Source organism: Puma concolor, chromosome A3 (assembly GCF_028749965.1).
Source record: "Puma concolor isolate L17-30 chromosome A3, mPumCon1.1.hap2, whole genome shotgun sequence".
Classification (NCBI taxonomy): Eukaryota; Metazoa; Chordata; class Mammalia; order Carnivora; family Felidae; genus Puma; species Puma concolor.
The window spans coordinates 83,388,113-83,406,726 of record NC_141669.1 but is presented as its reverse complement, the minus strand read 5'-3'; the positions used below and the strand labels follow the sequence as shown (position 1 = coordinate 83,406,726).

General features: G+C 39.8%; 1 protein-coding gene across 2 annotated transcripts in view; it reads right to left on the bottom strand.

Moving 5' to 3' along the window:
* IL1RL1 (interleukin 1 receptor like 1) overlaps positions 1 to 18,212 on the bottom strand; it is a 70,365-nt gene extending 52,153 nt beyond the window's left edge. The window contains exons 1-2 of one of the 2 annotated variants that reach the window (XM_086701430.1): positions 17,782 to 18,212; positions 6,669 to 6,862 (exon numbers count right to left, since the gene is read on the bottom strand). The gene's annotated coding sequence lies outside the window, so the exon portion shown is untranslated. The remainder of the gene's footprint in view (positions 1 to 6,668; positions 6,863 to 17,781) is intronic. The other variant, XM_086701429.1, reaches the window with a different exon arrangement.
* Between the last annotated feature and the right edge of the window lie 402 nt (positions 18,213 to 18,614).

The following is an 18,614-nucleotide window of genomic DNA, read 5'->3' as shown; positions in this document are numbered from 1 at the left end:
TATTGGAATGACAGACCTATAACTCTATTTCAAAAGGCACAATTGAGGGGCACCTGGCTGGTTCAGTCAGTAGAGCACACAGTTCTTGATTTGGGGATCCTGAGTTTAAGCCCCATGTTAGGTATAGACCTTACTTGGGGGGAAAAAAAGGTATAATTGAGCAATTGATTTAGACTTGCAATTTTCAGTGGAATTCTTACTAAGCTTACTTATACATAACATTTAATTTTATATATAGCATTGGAAGCTCTGAACTTAAATATATAAGAATTAATTAATATAAGAATTAAATACTCAAAGTACTCAAGAAAGATTATTAAATACGTTCAATTTATAAATGCAGTTTTAAAATATTTGAAGATCTTTAGTTTACTAAATTTGTAAATGGAGTAACCTGGTGTTAAAGTTTGCTAAAATGTGCTAGACGTATAAATGGCATAAGATGATTTTAAAGGTGAACTCTACCCAAAATAAAGCCGATTTTTAAAATTTCTAACTTTGACAAATAGAAGATTAGTTTTGAAACCCAAAACAAAATCTGACTTGTCTTCTGTACCCAAAAGAATTGCCCTTGGGGCGCCTGGGTGGCTCAGTCGGTTAGGAGGCCGACTTCGGCTCAGGTCATGATCTCGCGGTCCGTGAGTTCGAGCCCCGCTTCGGGCTCTGTGCTGACAGCTCGGAGCCTGGAGCCTGCTTCATATTCTGTGTCTCCCTCTCTCTGACCCTCCCCTGTTCATGCTCTGTCTCTCCCTGTCTCAAAAATAAATAAAGGTTAAAAAAATTTTTTTTTTTAAATTGCCCTTAAAGGCACTTTAAAAATCTCATCTGACCGAGTTTAAAGGACACACTTGGCATCACTAAGGATACAGAGATAGACCTAAGTCACAAGTATTTACCAGTGGGGTTGCTCTGGTGGTTCTGACAGCTCAGCAATGTCCCTTTGTTCCTTCTTTTTTTTTTTTTAAGTTTATTTATTTTTGACAGAGAGAGAGAGAGAAAGAGACAGAGCATGAGTGGGAGAAGGGCAGAGAGGGGAGACACAGAATTTGAAGCAGGCTCCAGGCTCTGAGCTGTCAGCACAGAGCCCAATGCGGGGCTCGATTTCACCAAACGGGAGATCATGACCTGAGCTGAAGTCAGATGCTCACAGGACTGAGCCACCCAGGCGCCCCTGTTCCTTCTTAACTATAGAGAACAAACTGATAGTGACCAGACAGACGGAAGGTGGGTGGGGGGATGGGTGAAATAGATGATGGGGGTTAAGGAGTGCACTTGTGATGAGTAGCGGGTGCTGTAAGTATTGAATCACTAAATTGTACACCTGAAACTAATATTAGACTGTTTGCTGACTGGAATTTAAATTAACTAACTAACTAACTAACTAACTAACTAAATAAAGCATTGCTACTGGTCCCATTGATGAATCTTTCACTGTTGACCCTGGGGGATGTTTGCAGGCACCATATTTGAGTGGATGCTATTTATGTTCAGACTGCAGGGATCTGCTTTGCTGATGGCTTCTCCAAGAGTCACCACAAAGAGAGTTTCGAAAGCTCTTCTGACAAGAAGAACCTCTTGCTGATGGCATCGATCACAGCCACAAATGTGCAACACATAACGTTCCCTATGCCACACTCTCCATGGAACTACTTCCCCTAAGAAGTGGTTAAACCTTCAGTCATCCGGCTTAGAAATCCTGCACGGGCCCCTGGGCCGGTTATACTTCCTCACCCCAACCCTCTTTCCTGAACACTCCTCTTTCCTGGCTCCCTTCCTTTTTCTCTTGCTTCTTCCCACATTCCTTTCTCTGTGCTTTTATTCCTCCCTTCCCCCCCTCAACATCTTTAGTACCCCTTCTCTCCACTCCCAGACTTGCCAGGTGTACTTCTTGGCTTCTCTTATTCAAGTTCAAGTCTCACCCTCTTTGATGACGAAAACTGCTGTTACTGTTCTCCATCGAGATATGTTTCCTCATACAAAACAAAAATGCTCTTTCTCAACATGAAACCAGATAGCTGTAATAATTTAGCTGGATATTTACAAACACTGGGAACATGATCTATCATGGAGCAGAAAATATCTGATGGGTCAAGTGGTAAATCATGCTGAGGGAGGACAGTTCTGAAGAAGGCTTTGCACAGTCAGCTATGATGTCGGGGGTCACTTTGAAGTACCAGAAAGATTTGGTGCTAGACTGAGAGACATGCGTTTGGGTTATAGCTCCACCACTTAGAGCAAAGCAGGCTTTCTGAACTTAAATCTAGGAAATAAAGATAATGGTAACGAATAGAACTGGGGGATTTAGTGAGAAGGACACTGTACAAAATTAAAGAGTTATACAATCATAAGGTGTGGTTCCTATCTCATTGATCTATTTCTGTCCCGGAGGCTCATTAAAAGACTTGTTAATCCACAAGGGATGTTGTTTTTGTTGTTGTTGTTTTTAAATGAATGTGTGTTTATCGTTATAAACTCTTAATAGTCAAGAGAACATTTACTCATTCATCATTTATATATATTCACCATTCTTTATGAGGGCATGTTTCTTTATAGTCCCCTGCAATATGATGTGATTTCAGATGACCTGGGAAGACATCCCTCCACCAGTACTAATATGTCTTTTTTTTTTTTTTTTTAGTTAAGTGTGTATTGCTGCTACAATGTAACTGTATCCTGACATACAGGAGGCTGACACAATTATCTCCTATCAGTCATTCACATTTGAGTACGAATCAGTACATACTAATTTTCCTGCTTGACACCTAGGTGAGAGGGGTTTTAGTTAGAATGTATTCCTAGAGCAGTATTTTTCAATTGTGATTCCCAGACATAATTAATCAGAGTTGCCTGGGACTATCTGTAAATAAGAGATTCCTGGAAAACTTCCATTTCACAACCAAGCCTCAAGCCTGCCCCATACTTCTATTTCCAGGGTGAAAACAGTCCTGTCAGAAACAAATAGAAACCATAACCCAAGAGGTTTAAGACTCTCAAGCTGAAATGTGAATTTGGAAAAAAAAAAAAAAAAAAAAAAAAAGAGCTCCGAGGCCAAACCAACTTCTTCTCTTCAGAAATTCTCAGCTTTTCCACCCAATGTTGCTTAATTGGGAAGCACAGTCATTTCCCCCCCTCCCCTGGAGTGATGGTTACATGGGGTTTGGGCTTTCTGGAGGCTATAGACATAGCAGACTTCTAGTTCTGGTGAGTGTCAGCTGGCATAGAACCTGGTATCCTAGACCCTCCAAGAGAGTTCTCTGAGTGAAGCTAAATCACAAGATGCTGGAGGCTCTTTCCCTGACTCTGGAGCCAAAGGTTCCCTGTGCCCCCAACAGGCCTTCAGAAGCTGTTTGGCACACAGGCCAGGGGACAGACTGGGTTTCGGGAACTGGTTTCAGAATCACCCTTTTGTTAATGATGCCCACCTGGGCCGCTTGACAGGACTCTCACAGGGCGGTTCCAGTCTGGACCCCCTGACACGAAGGGTGAGTGCTGAGCCCCGCTGTTGCTGACCCACTTCTCATGCTTCCGTTTCTGTGGCTTTACTTCCCACCCGCCGGTTCCTACACTTTGAACAAAGTTCACCTCTACTCTGCCTCAGTCACACTTAGGCGGAGACATGCCTGGCAGCCCATCTGTGATCGATCATCCTTGGACTTAAAAGTTGGTCTTAGAAATTTCTCGGCTGGCCACCCGCTTCCAGCTTGCCACGTGTCTCACTCACTCTTCCTAAAGCTATTCTTTGTCCTGACCTTGGCCATCCTCTTCCTCAGCCCGTTCCTGTTCACACAGGCCATTTGTCACCCCTCCTTCCTTCCTACCCTGCCCCACACCTGCTTCTCAATTCTGTCATTCACCTTGCACGGTCTCCCTATCAGATTCTCCCCTGTGCCCATGCCACCCAGCTCGCAGCTTCAAGAACACACCCCACCTCCTTGGTCTCTGCAGACCAGCTTGTCTCCCCGTTGACTGTGATAACACAGCTGTATATTTCACTGCACTTTTCTTCAACTCAAACTCCCTTTATCTTTTTCCGTTTTTTCCCTTCAAATGGGATACAAGTGTTTCCCAGTCTTCCCTGCTCTCAGAAAAGCTGGAATGAAGAAGAACGGTCCTCAGCCATGCCACTCCTGGATCTACCCGAAGCTTGCGTTCTCAACCCCATCCAAAAAAACAACGCCTACGTGCATTGTTCCCCATTTTTCAAGACCCCACTCGCTGTTTACGGTTACCCCCACCTGCTTGTCTCTTAAAATTGTTCTCATCGAAGGTTGCGACACCCTACATGCAAAACCCAGTGGGCTCTTCTCAGTCTGCGTTCTCCTGAATCCCGTCTTCACCACATCATCCTTTGGAGCTCCCCTTCCATGCTAGGCACTCAGCAGTGCCAACTACTAACTTCTTCCCACATGGCGATTATTGTGGCAAACACTGTGCCATACATTTACGTTCTCTTGTACTTTAATCTTCATGACGATCCAGAGAAGAAGCTGTCATTTCCCTATTTTGTAAGAGAGGAAACAGGCTTGGAGAGATGAGGTAACTTGCCTAAACCTACACCTCTATCTAGAGAACTCCAGGGCCATGCTTTGAACCATCAGACAAGGGCACCCCAAGTCAAGTTGCTGCTTTGTCCTGGCTCTCCTCTCCTGCTGCCTCACTGACTCCTCCTTCTAGCTGCCCCCCTCTCCCTGCCCCCAAGTGCAGAAGGTTTCTGTTTTTATAATGGTTCTCTGGCCCCCTGACTCAACACATTGGAACTCTCCCCCTTGTCCTTCATGTTCAACCAGGTGCCAAACCTTATTGATTCTAACAACACGGAAGCTTTCTCATAAGACCTCTTACTTTCTGCTGCCAGCATCTGTCCAGGCACTCATCACCCATAACCTGCAGCATTTCTGGGGCCTTCGCTGGTTTCCTGTGTACCCTCTGCTAAGCTGACTCATTTTTCCAATACATTCATTCTTTTTTTTTTTAATGTGTATCTATTTTTAAGAGACAGAACATGAGCAGGGGAGAGTCAGAGATAAAGAGGGTGACAGAGGATCTAAAGCAGGCTCTGAGCTGACAACAGAGAGCCCAAGTGAGGCTCAAATTCATAAACCATGAGAGCATGACCGGAGCCGAAGTCAGGCGCTCAAGAAAGTGAGCCACCCAGGCACCCCTCCAATACATTCATTCTGTGGAACAGCAAAGACAAAAGACAAAAATGAGTGGAGGACCCCCAATCTGAAGTCAACATAAGGTTTACTGGTGTTTAAGATATATTGAAAATAATGTGGGACGCCTGGGTGGCTCAGTCGGTTAAGCGTCTGACTTCGGCTCAAGTCATAATCTCGCGGTCTGTGGGTTGGAGCCCTACATCAGGCTTTGTGATGACAGCTCAGAGCCTGGAGCCTCCTTTGGACTCTGTGTCTCCTTCTCTCTTCCCCTCCCCCGCTAGTGCTCTGTCTCTCCCTCCCTCACTCTCAAAAATAAATAAACATTAAAAAAAAGAAAATAATTTAAAAATAAATAGTAGGACACCTTTTTAAAAATTAGTTTTGAATTTTAAAAATATTTTTTAATGTTTATTTAGTTTTGAGAGAGAGACAGAGTGTGGGGCTTGAACTTGGGAACAGTGAAATCATGACCTGAGCTGAAGTCAGACACTCAACCGACTGAGCCACCCACATACCCCAGTAGTAGGGCATCTTCTAACAAGCCAATCTGGAAATCATATTATCTTGAAAAATGCAATTTTGACTCAAAATTGGTTAGAGCTCAGCTCTCATGCAACTCTGTAAAGTTAGAGATTACTTTGCAGTAAACTGATAAGTGGGATGAGTTTTTTTGTTCCCTGTCTGGTATGTAAGATAACACAATGGAAATGGCTTAAGCAATTTGGTATCCACCTTCACAATATTGTCTCAACAGTCCCTTCCCCAACTTCTTGGAAACTTCAGTTTCTCATAACCTTATGAAATTAGTTCCGATGTTCTGCTGTTCCCCCCATTAATTAAACTTTGACAGATACTATCTACGCATATGAGAATTATGGTTTTAACAATTTTACAATTAGAGAATCATGCCTTCATATATGGAACCTATTTTCAGAAACAATCTCACCACTCAAACTGCCAGCAATAGGATAGAATTGAAGAGTCTGCCCATATATTACAAAATATGGCATAAACCATTAGAAGCAATGGTATATACTATTCAGGTGTCCCTATTAACTGCTAACAGGTTCATTTAGAATCACATCTTCCCAGGCCCATGCCCAAGTGTTGGATACTTACATAAAAATCTCTCAACTACATTTTTTGAGAAGCCATTCACACATCGTTCTGGAAAATTTCTGAAACGTGCCAAGCTTTATACAAATTCATCTCTGAAAAGCCATTTTCACCTCTTCGTGTACTCTTTCACTGCTGAAACTAAGTGTTTTTAAATACAGAATATGTTTTCTTGAGTTACAATTTACATACATTCACGGGTGTTAAGTGTTCAGCACTATGATTTTTTTGACAAATACATAAACCTGAATAGCCGATGCCTTCGTCGAGATATAGAACATTTCTGCTACCCCCAAAGCTCCCCTACGCCCACCTGTACTAGATACATCTTGCTAAATAGCAAGTTACCCCCAAACTTAGCAATGTAAAGCTACAAGCTTTCTGTTTTATTACCTCACATGATTTCTGAGGGCGAGGAGTCTAGGAGTGACTTAGCTGGGTGATTCTGGCTCAGCATCTATCATAAAGCTTCAGTCAGTCAGGTGACCAGGACCACAGTCCCTATGGACTTGACTGAAACTGGAAGATTCATTTCCAAGCTCGCTCAGTTGTTGGCAAGAGGTTTGGTTCCTTGCCAATGCTGGCCTCTCCACAGGGATGTTCACAACACGAAGCAGAGTCCCAGAGTAGTGGAGAGAATGAGAGAGAGGGAGAAGGAGAGGAAGAAGAGAGGCAGGGAGGGATAGAGAGAGAGAAAAAGAGAGAGAGAGAGAGACATTATAAGACTCAAGCTATAACCTTAACTCAGAAGAAGCATTCCACACCTTCACTTTTGCTTTATTCTTTTGGTCACACAGACCAAACCTGGTACAACATGGGAGGGAACCAAGGGGAGAAATCATGGAGGGCCATCTTGGAGGCTGGTTACCATACCACTTCAGTCAATTTCGACTACTCCCAACCCCTTGCCCTCTGATGGAAATCACTGCTCAGGTTTCTTGCATCATAGTCTCAACTTGCTCTAGAATTTCATATAAATAAAACAGACATTCCGTACTCTCTCGTGCATGGCTTCTTTTGCTCACCATAATGTTTCTGAGATTTATCCACGTTGTTATGGGTTTCTAGTAGTTAATTCCTATTTATTGCTGAGTAATATCCCATTATATTGATGTGTATCAGTTTATTTGTTCTCCTATGGATAAACTTCGAATTGTTCATAATTTAGGGCTATTCTGAAAAAAAATCAGCTAAAAATATTCTTGTACAAGTCTATTTGTGAATATATGTTCTCATTTCTCTTAAATATATACCTAGAAATGGAACTGTGGAGTCAAAGGGAACATGTATATATTCTGGATGGATATAGATACAGATATAGATATAGATATAGATATAGATATAGATATAGATATAGATACAGATATACATATAGGTATAGGTATAGGTATAGGTATAGGTATAGGTATAGGTATAGGTATAGATAAAAAACCATCAAATCTGAATTTTTGTGAGTAATTATCCTGTTCTCTCGTTTGCTTATTCATTTTCTTAACATTCACTGTCTTCCAATATGAGAAGTTTTGATTGATTGATTGATTGATTGATTATCTGCTGGATCCTAATGGTTCTCTAGGAGTGGCCATAACTAAACTGGATCTATGATTTCAGCTCTGTGAACTGGGCTCTGAAAGGGTACAGAAAAGGCAAAGTTGGCTGCCCCAATGAGGGATTAAGGTGTTTGGGCAGCACCTTCCAGATCCCAGGATCATTGGGCTAGGACTTTAGCATTCCTGGGAAAAGACCCAGAGATCCAAATACCTCCCAGAGACTCCGGATGCAGGTAAAGGCAGTCAACACAACCCACCCATTCCCCTGCCAGGTGGTCCCCACCTCATCCCTCGTTTTGGCCCTTTCAGAGCCTAGATGTGAGAAGTAGGACACCTGGACAAGGCTGGCAGAGACATCGCTGTACTCAGGGGCAACCCAGTGTGACATGAAAGTAGGCATGAGGGTTAGAAGTGTGCCGCATCCTCTCTCTTCCTTGTATACTTAACCTTGAATCTGTGCTTGAAACTTGTTTTTACTGGTCTGGCAGTAAAATCAAATTCAATAACGAGCCCTCCTCCTCATTTGTTCCAATTTTTGAACTTGTTTCCAGACGCAAGTCTTCTTATGGAAATGTTTTCCCATTGTTCTATTTGTCAATTACCAGAGCAGTGGCTGTCTATTTAGTCCATGCGCGTATTTGATAGGGAGAGATGAATTTTAGAGTCAAGATTCTTGGTTTCATTTTTAAAGTCTTCAGAATTTTGATTTTGTTTATAAATTGATTTAGTGAGAATGGATATCTTTACAACGATGAGCTCTTTTGCTGACACACAGCATGCCATTCCAGGGATTAAAGTCCTCTTTCATGCTTTTTAAAGAGATTTTATACATTTAGGGATTTAATCACAGAAGTCTGTCAGATCTTGTTCAAGCATTTGATGTGTATTTATATTTCATGCTATCAGTAATATCATTTTTTATTTATCCCCAAAGCCATTGCATTTTTTAAATGTGTTTAATTTTTAAATGGGTTATACATGCGCAGTAGAAACATTTTTAAACGTGCTTTCATTTGTATCTTCTGTCCTGTCCTCTCATTTAATTCTTCTAACTCATTGTCTGTACGATTTCTAATGATTTTTAACAACTGTATTGAGGCGTAATTTAATTCTACAGAATTCACTTATTTTAAGCGTATAATCATTTTTTTTTTTTTGAGAGAGAGACAGAGAGAGAGAGAGAAAGAGAGCAGGGGAGGGACAGAGCAGGGAGAGAGAGAAAATTTTAGGCAGGCTCCCCACCCAGCGTAGAGCTGACCTCACAACCGTATGATCACAACCTGAGCCAAAATCGAGAGTCAGACGCTTCACGAACTGAGCCACCCAGGCACCCCTAGAATCAAATGATTTTCAATGAAATTAGCAAATTGTGCAACCACCATCATAATCCAATTTTAGAACATGCCCCTCACTCTAACAAGACAGTTGAGGCCCATTTACAGTGAACCACCCCCTGGCCCACTCCTAGTGCCTGGCAACCACATCGACCTTCTGTGTCTCTAGATTTGCCTGCTGTAGACCTTCCAAGCACAAGGAAACACACTATGTGGTCTTTGTGCCTGACTTCTTCCACTTAGTAGGATGTCTGGGAGGTTCTTCCATGTTTACTATGGATCAGGACTTTGCTTCTTTTTATCGCTGAGTAGTATTCCATGCAGGGATGCACATTTTGTTTTTCCATTCACCAGTTGATGGACATTTGGGTTGTTTCCACTTTGGGCTATTATAAATTAATAATGCTTCTGTGAATATTTATGTGCAGAAGTTTTTAATTTTGATGAAGCCTAATATATATATTTTTTTCTTTTCAAGTTGATGCTCTTTGGATCCTCGCTAAGAAATTTTTGCTTACTCCAAGGTTGTGGAGTGAAATTTTTCCCTTTGTTCTTACAGGAGTATTATATTTTTAATTTTTACCTTTAATCTCCAATCCATTTTATCTTTTTAAATTTTTTTTAAAGTTTTTTTTAATGTTTATTTATTTATTTATTTATTTTTAAACATTTTTTTTTCAACGTTTATTTATTTTTAAGACAGAGAGAGACAGCATGAATGGGGGAGGGGTAGAGAGAGAGGGAGACACAGAATCGGAAGCAGGCTCCAGGCTCTGAGCCATCAGCCCAGAGCCTGACGCGGGGCTCAAACTCACGGACCGCGAGATCGTGACCTGGCTGAAGTCGGACGCTTAACCGACTGCGCCACCCAGGCGCCCCAATGTTTATTTATTTTTGAGAGAGGAAGGGAGAAAGAAAGAGAGAGACAAAGTTGGGGAGGAGCAGAGAGAGAGAGAGGGAGACACAGAATTCAAAGCAGGCTCCAGGCTCTGAGCTGTCAGACTCAAACTCATGGACTTTGAGATCGTGACCTGAGCTGAAGTCAGACGCTTAACCCACTGAGCCACCCAGGTGCCCCTCCAATCCATTTTAAATTAAAGTTTTTATGTAATGTAAAATGTGAATCTAGGTAGATTTTTGTAGAGATATTTAGCTCTTACATTCCTATTTGTTAAATCTTTTTCTCAATAAAGTATTTTGGTGTCTTGGTCAAAACTATATACATGTGGATCTAATACTAAAATCAGGTATTATGACTTTTCCAACTTTTTTTTCTTCAAATTTATTTTGGCTTATTATAGATTTTTTATGGTTTTATATGAGTTATAGAATCGGGTTGCCAATTTCTGCGAAAAAAATCTTCAGGAATTTTGATTGGAATTGCATTAAATCAGTAGATAAATTTGAAGGGAGCTACATTTTGTAATTTTAGATTTTCAATGCATAAACATGTTATATATCTCTTCATTTTTTATATCTACTTTAATGTCTCTCAACAGTGTTTTGTAATCTGAAATGTAAAGATTTTACACATACTGTAAACAATATTTTTTTTAAGTTTAGTTATCTTGAGAGAGAGAGAGCAGGGGAAGGGTATAGAGAGAGAGGGAGAGAGAGAGAGAATCCCAAGCAGGCTTTCCACTATCAGTGGGAAGCCCAACACAGGGCTCGAACTCATGAACCATGAGACCATGACCTAAGTAGAAACCAGGAGCCCTCTGCTTAACCGACTGAGTCACCCAGGCACCCCATATTCTTTAAAAAAATTATTTTCTAACTGTTCACTGTCAGTATAGGAAAACAGTTATACCCATATATTGATCTTATATCTTATGACCTTGTAAATTCACTTATTAGCCTTAGAAGATTTTATGTTTTAGATTCCTTTGAGTGATTTTTGTTTTACATACACACCTATTTCTTTGGAAAACAAAGATAATTTTACTTTTCCTTTCCAATATTTATGTCTTTTATCTCTTGTCTTATTATACAAACTAGGGCCTCTAGTATAATATTGAATAGAAATGGGAAGAGCAGGTATCTTGCTTGTTCTTAATCTTAAGGAGAAAATATTTACCTTTTTACCATTAAGTATAAGTTTGGGTTTGATCACAGTTGACCTTTGAACAATGCAGGGTTAGAGAAAATACATTTACAGTACTATAATGTATTTGTATACAGGGAAAAAGTGTGTATAAATGGACCCAGGCAGTTCGAACCCATGTTGTTCAAGGGTCAACTATAGTTCTTTTTCTATCTTCTTAAATTAGATGTTTAGGTCACTGATTATAATCCTTTCCTTTTCTAGCATAACTTATGAGTACTATAAATCAGAACTATGTATTTCTTTCTATGCACTGCTTTAATTTTGTCATACAAATATATACATATAAACACACACACATTCTGTTCCCTGTATTGTCTAATTTCTCTTGTAATTTTTTCTTGGACCCCCTGATTATACAACAATGCATTGCTAAAAATCCAAATAATTTAGGAATTTTCCAGATATCTTTTTGTTATTCTAATTTAATTCTCTCTTGGCCAGATAACTCACTGTGTATAATTTTAATACTTTTAAAATGTTGAGACTTGCTTTATGATGCAGAATATAGTTTTATCTTGGTAAATGGTCCATGTGCACTTGAAAAGAATATTTATCCCATGGTTACTGGGTGAAGTGTTTGTAAAGGTCATTTGGGTCAATTGTTTGTTGTTATCAACCCAACCTTTTTATACCATAAAGAGGTTGGGTGTTTTGGGTGTATTTTATGATTAGGAATACATTACTGAAAGAGAATTAAAATCATTTCCAATTGTGATGGTGGATTTGGTAATTTCTCACTTCTTCTCTGGAAATTTTTGTTCGCTGTGTTCTGAAACTCTGCTTTAGGAGCATATGCTTTTACAGTTGTTCCTTTTCTTTTCTTTTCTTTTCTTTTTTTTTTTTTTTTTTGTTGTTGTTGATGAATGCCTTTTTAACATTATGAAATGTCTCTTTCTTTGGTAGTATTCCTTGTCCTAAAATCTACATTGTCTGACATTACAATAGCCACTCCAGCTTTCTGATAGAGTTCATATGGTATAATTCTTCCATTTTTCCACTTTCATTTTACTTGTGTCTTTTTACTAAATTTGTGCCTTTTAAATAGCATATACTTGGGCTTTGCTGTTATTACCCAGAGTGACAATTTTTCTCTTCAATTGCAGGATTTAGTGCATTTATTTTCCTTCTTTTTTTTAATCACTCTAAAATTCTATGATTCTGTAGTATAATTACTTTATCTTGAGTAGATTGGGATCCTACTCATTGGTAATGTTATGGATAGCCTAGACACTCACATGTCTTTCTTCTATTTGCTTCATGCACACAGTGAACTGAATTCCCATTAGTTTCCCCCATCTTCATAAGCCTATTTTTTTATCCAGTTACTAGCTCCATATTACTGAATCAACTGTGAATATTTATTCAGGTCGCACTCAAAATGATTATCTTTATTGGGTAAAGAGCCAGAATTTACAACATCCTTTAAATGTGTTTGTTATCCCAATGTTTCCATAGCCAAATGCTTTGTTTTAGACATTCTCATTACTTTGAAACCTTATTTCAAGACAGATGTGGTAGCTACATGGAATTATACACATTCCTAATATTTGTTTTCAAATACGTGCAGAATTGAATTACTGAAGATTGGTTTTGAATTTGCAAGGTCGTTTTGCAGTAGAAGAAATCAAAAGCATTGTTAGCACAGATATTCTCATTCAAGAGAAGCACCGTGCAAGATGATATGTGCCACCATGACTTGATTTACTTAGTAAGTACATGAGTATTATCTGAACGACGCCAGAAATAGGTATTATTGGCATTGGTATTATTTATTACCCAGTCTAACAATTTCTGTCTTTCACTGGAAAAATGAATATTTTAATGTAAATATCAATCTTGTTGGGCTTGTGTCTATCATCTTGCTATTTTTTGTCATTTGTCTCCTATTTATTGTTCTTTATTCATCATTTTCTAGCAGCCTTTGGATTAAGTATTTTAATATTGCGTCTTTCCCTATTGGCTTATGATCTCAACTTCTCTGTTTTATTTTTATTGGTGCTGTGGGTTCCTAGGGTTTACAATATGCATTGTAACTCTTCATAGTCTACCTTCAAGTAGTTTATGCCATGTAGATAAAATGAAAGAACACTAACGTGATATATTTTATCTCCCCCTTTATGCCATTGTTATAATACACATTACTTGTACATGAATTGAGGCCCTACAATACATGGTCGGTTACTTTTCCCTTAAAAAGCAAACTATGCTTTAAATCCACTATCAAACAAAAATGATTTTGTATTTACCCACATGTTTACCATTTTCTACACTCTTCATTCCTTCATGCAGATCTGAGTTTCCACCTGCCATCATTTTCCTTTACCCTGAAGAACTTCCTTTAAACTGCCTTTTCACAAAGGTTTGCTGGTAATACATTTTCTCAGTTTTGCTTTGCATACAAATATTTTTTTATTTCACATTCCTTTTTAAAAGATATTTTCCACGTACATAAGATTCTAGGTTAGCTGTTTCTTTTTTTTCTTTTGGCATTTTACAGATGTTGTTTCATTATTTTCTGGCTGGCACTGCTTCTGACAATAACACAGCAATCATTTTTACCATTCTTCTATAACTAATATGTTTTCCTGCCCTCTGGCTTAAAATTTCTCTGTATCAGTGGTTTTCAACAAGTTGATGCATTGCCATTGTTTTGTATTGCTGAGCTTCTGAGAATTGTGGATTTATTTTTTACATCACATATTAACATTTTATCATGCTTATTTCATTAAATATGTTTGTACTTAAACCTCTTTCCTCCTTCTGAGACTCTTGATATTGTGTTAGACTCTCAATATTGTCCCACAAATCCCTGAATATCTTTTCTTTCTTTTCCACCATTTCTCCTCCTTTACATACTACAATCTCTACCCTGTCTTCAAGTTCCCTGATTTTTGTTTTCTTCTGCACGATTCAATCTACTGTTAACCCCGTTGAATGACTTATTCATTGCAGATATTATATTTTGTTAGTACAAAACTTCCATTTGGTTCATTTTTTTTTTCTTTTTCATTGCTGTCTCCCTATTTAGATGTCCTATTTGATCCTTACTGTGGTCACATTTTCCTTAAAGCTTGGAAAGTAATTAAAATAGATATTTTAAACATCTTTGTTTATTCTATCATCTCTCTCAGATCTGTTTCTATTTCTCTTGGTTTGAGGATCACATTTTCCTGCTTTTCCAAATATCTTATAATTTTTTATTATGTTTTGAGAATTTGGAATGCTATGCTGTTATGTGTCTTATTATTTTCCTTGAATTGTGAAACTTACTTGTGGATTTGTTTAATCCTCTGAAAATTTATCATAAATCTTTACTCAGGTGGGTCTAGAGTAGACTTTGCTCAGGGTGGGTTACCTCTGCTTACTACTCAGAATTTCAATAAGGTCTCTCCACTTTGGCTCAAGTAATGTGCCTGCTATCCAAAGTCTGACAAATTTTTTTTCGTAAGTATTCTCCACTTCTCTAATTATTTGTGGTAAGAAGGCTAGTCCAACACCAGATACTCTGTCACGGACTGAAAAATCAATTTTGATTACAGCAGTCTCCTGCTCAAAATCTTTTAGATCACCACTATTTACAGAATAAACTCAAAATTCCTTAGCCTGAAAATCTGATTCAGTATGCTTTATTTCCCACATCTGTCCTTAAAATATTTTCTACCAGGAAAAAAATTCATCTTTTCAGCCTCATTTTTGGATCAAAGTCTTGGGTTCAAATCCTGCTTGAACTTTGGTTCTCCAGTCTGTAAAATAAGAATAAGAACTGGGGCACCTGGATGGCTCAGTCGGTTGAGTGTCCACCTTTGGCTCAGGTCATGATCTCACAGTCCGTGGGTTCGAGCCCCACACTGGGCTCTGTGTTGACAGCTCAGAGCCTGGAGCCTGCTTCAGATTCTATATTTCCCTCTCTCTCTGCCCCTCTCCTGCTTTCTCTCTCTCTCTCTCTTTCCCAAAACTAAAGATGTTTTTAAAAATTTGAAAAAAGAATAAGCACCATACCTACCTCACAGGAGTTGTGAAGAATAAATACCATAGTTTACAGAAAGCACCTAGTATAGTGTCTGTCTTATCAGAGACACTTAACCATAAGAAGTATTGATGCACCTGCCCTTTGATGTGCCCCCAAGTAGACTGCAATTTCCTAAAAAATAGACGTAACTATTTCATCTATTTACCCCTCCCATAGCCTAAATCCATGCAATAAATCATAATGGTTAAAAACATTGGCCTTGTAACTAAACCTCCCAAGTTTATTCCTTTATCCTACAAGGATATACTGATGTCATGTGAATTAAAAAACAAAGATCCATGCAAAGCAGCAAGAATACTATTGGGAGCAAAAACAGACATGGGGTCTCTGCCCCAGTAGAGCTGACAGTCTATTGTAAGAAACAGACACCAATGAGACATTTACCAAAAATAAAAACAAACAACAACAAATAGAGCAGGCAATGGAAATCGTGCAAAGCACCATGGCAGGAAGGAGGGTGGGGGACGCAGAGAACTGAAATCAGAGGGCAAAGGCTGTGCGTGTGCTACAAGACGAGGGTGGAGAAGCTTGGTTCAATCCTTGAGGTCACGTTAAGAATTTCCATCTTTAGCTTAAGAGCAGTGGGACACAGCTGAACGGTTTTAAGTAGGGAGATTACTCTGGCTCTGCAGCGTGAAGAACAATGTAGAAATGTACAGACATAGCTGGGATATATCAGCGTTTCAGTTACTTTTGCTGCTCAACAAATCACCCCCAAATTTCTCAGCTTCTTTTTTTATCAAGTATAGTTGACATGCAATGCTACCTTAGCTTCAGGTGTACAACATAGTGATTGGACAAGTCTATATGTCAGGCTACACTCACCACACCTGTCACCATAAAATGCTACTGTGATGCCATTGACTATATTCCCTGTGCTGTAACTTTCATCCCCTAGAACAATCATTTTATTATGTTGATTGATTTAGTATTTCTGAAACTTGGGCAGACAGGGGTGGGGCGGAAGGTGGAGAGAGTAGAAGGTGGAGGGAGAAGGGGCATAACTTGCCACTGTTCCACGATGCCTGGGAACTTTACCTTGAAGACTTTTCAACTGGGAGGGCACTGGTGGCTAGGGTCTGGAATCCTCTAAAAGACTTGATCGCTCACTTGTCTGGGCTTTGGCTGAGATAGTGCAAAAATTATAACTGACGACCAAAATGCCCACATGTGACCTCTCCATGTGGCTTGGCTTCCTGAGAGCATGGCCATCTAAACTTCTCAGGGCTCCAACATCAGTGTTATAGCAAGCAAGATAACGTTGCATTGCCTTTTATGACCCGGCTCTGAAGTGACACAATCCTACTTTAATGAGACTTTGTTGGTCAGTGCAGCCCCAAGTGCAGCCAATTTCAAGGGCATAGAACCTACACTTCACTTCTCAATGGGAGATGTTATCAAAGAACTTCAAGGCAATGTTTAAAATAGCAAAATCAGTAATAATGTGATTTCAATAGAGATGGTGATAGATGAGGGTAGCTTAAACCAAAGTGGTGATAGCAGAGGTGGAGGAAAGTATTTAAGACGTAACATTAGCAGGACTTGGTGATAGAACAGATATGAGGAAAGAGCCGAGGCTTTCAAATTGCACAGCAGAAGGGATGGTGGTGCCACTTACTAGACTATGGAACAGAGGAAGAAGACTGGAGCTTGCACATTCCGGTCTGCGGGGAGGATAACTTGAATTGGCTTGGGAAATGATGAGTTGGGAGAGACTTTGAGACATCGCAGTGAAGGTCAGGTAAGCAGCTGAATGTATGGACTCCAAAGAGACATTAGGGCGGGCTAGGGGAATTATTATTTTGGTGGTCTTTGACATCAAAGATGCAGGTGAGATCAGAGAGGGAATACAAAGCGAAAAGTAATGAGGGACAAGCATAAATCTTTGAGCAACTTTAACATCAACGACTTTGGAGGACACAGAGGCTAGAGGTGCCTAGAAGAGCAGTCAAGGAGTTAATAGAAAATGAGGAGTCGCCTGCACATCAAAATCCCAGAAAAGAGAGGAGCTAAGGAAAGGAGAGTGGTCAAGTGTCATACACCGAGGAGAGTCTAGATGAGAAGAGGTCTGAGGATCTAGTGCAGGGAGTTGATTACTGTGGATGCTGAGATTTTTTTTCCATAGAGTTATGAGTGCACAATGGAAAATGAGAAGAAACCTGTCTGAAATGGAGGCAGAAAAAGACCCAGGGCTTTCATTCCACAGTCACCACTGAACCCAGTGTGCTGAAAGCCAGTGAGTGATTTTGCCACCATCGGCACTTCTAATCACCCTGCCTCTATAATCTCTCTTCACTGAAAAAAGCCCCTCTTTGTTTACACTTTATATTTCTCAGCAAACATACACTTCTTAGAAAACCCTCTTCTGTGTTTCATTTAGCTGTCCTCTTTCACCCACCATTTACCTGCAGGCATCCTCCTGACTCAGTCCGGGTCCCATACCCACTTTCCCCACATCCACTCTCTCCCCCACAGCCTCGCTTACCTTGAGATGCACACCTGCCCGCAAGATGGCTGCCTAGACACACATCTCCATCCCAGATGTTTCTTCCTCTGCTCAAGCTTTTTCTGGCTGTTTTGAAGGCCAAATGCAGATGATTTTGTTGCTGAAGCCAACAATGTACCCTACCCAAGGTTAAATCAAATGAGTCCTATAAACTCTTCTTGCCATTGGTTCTTCCCTATTTCTAGTTCCCCGTATCTCAAATTCTGATGCCACCTTCTGCTTTTTGCTACCTTCTGGCTTCCTGCACTCATCTCTGCCTTTTTGCCTCTCATGTGCACATATATCCAGGGCAGTCTCCTGCATTCTCCTGGATTCCCACGAATTTCTATCTTCACAATAACCCAGACCCAGTGTTAACACATCTGTGGCTCTAAGAGCCACCTATCAGGCTCCCTGATAACAGTTGGTCAAAGTCATCTTCTTGACATGTTACTATCCTGTATGTGATCGGGTGATTAAAATAGAAAGGGGAAGTTCCAACTGGTTGTCAACGCTGATCCTTTTGCATGGTTCCCTGGAACACTATGTTTAGAATTCTGAATCCCCATCCAGATTCTTGCAAGAATTCCAAAGTTGGCTGGTGCCATTTGGTTATTTTGTTATTTGTTTTGCTCTTTGTAAGAATTAACAGCCCCCATTGCAGGTCAGATGCAACCCTCGGTAAGAACATTGGATGAAATAAAAAGTAGGCCTATATTTTAATCTCCATAAAAGGGTTAGGATATTGCCTACAAATTCCAAAAATTCTATAAAATATGACTTATTAATGCGTGTTAGGAGGTGATATGGTTCAACATTGGCTCTTCCGCTTC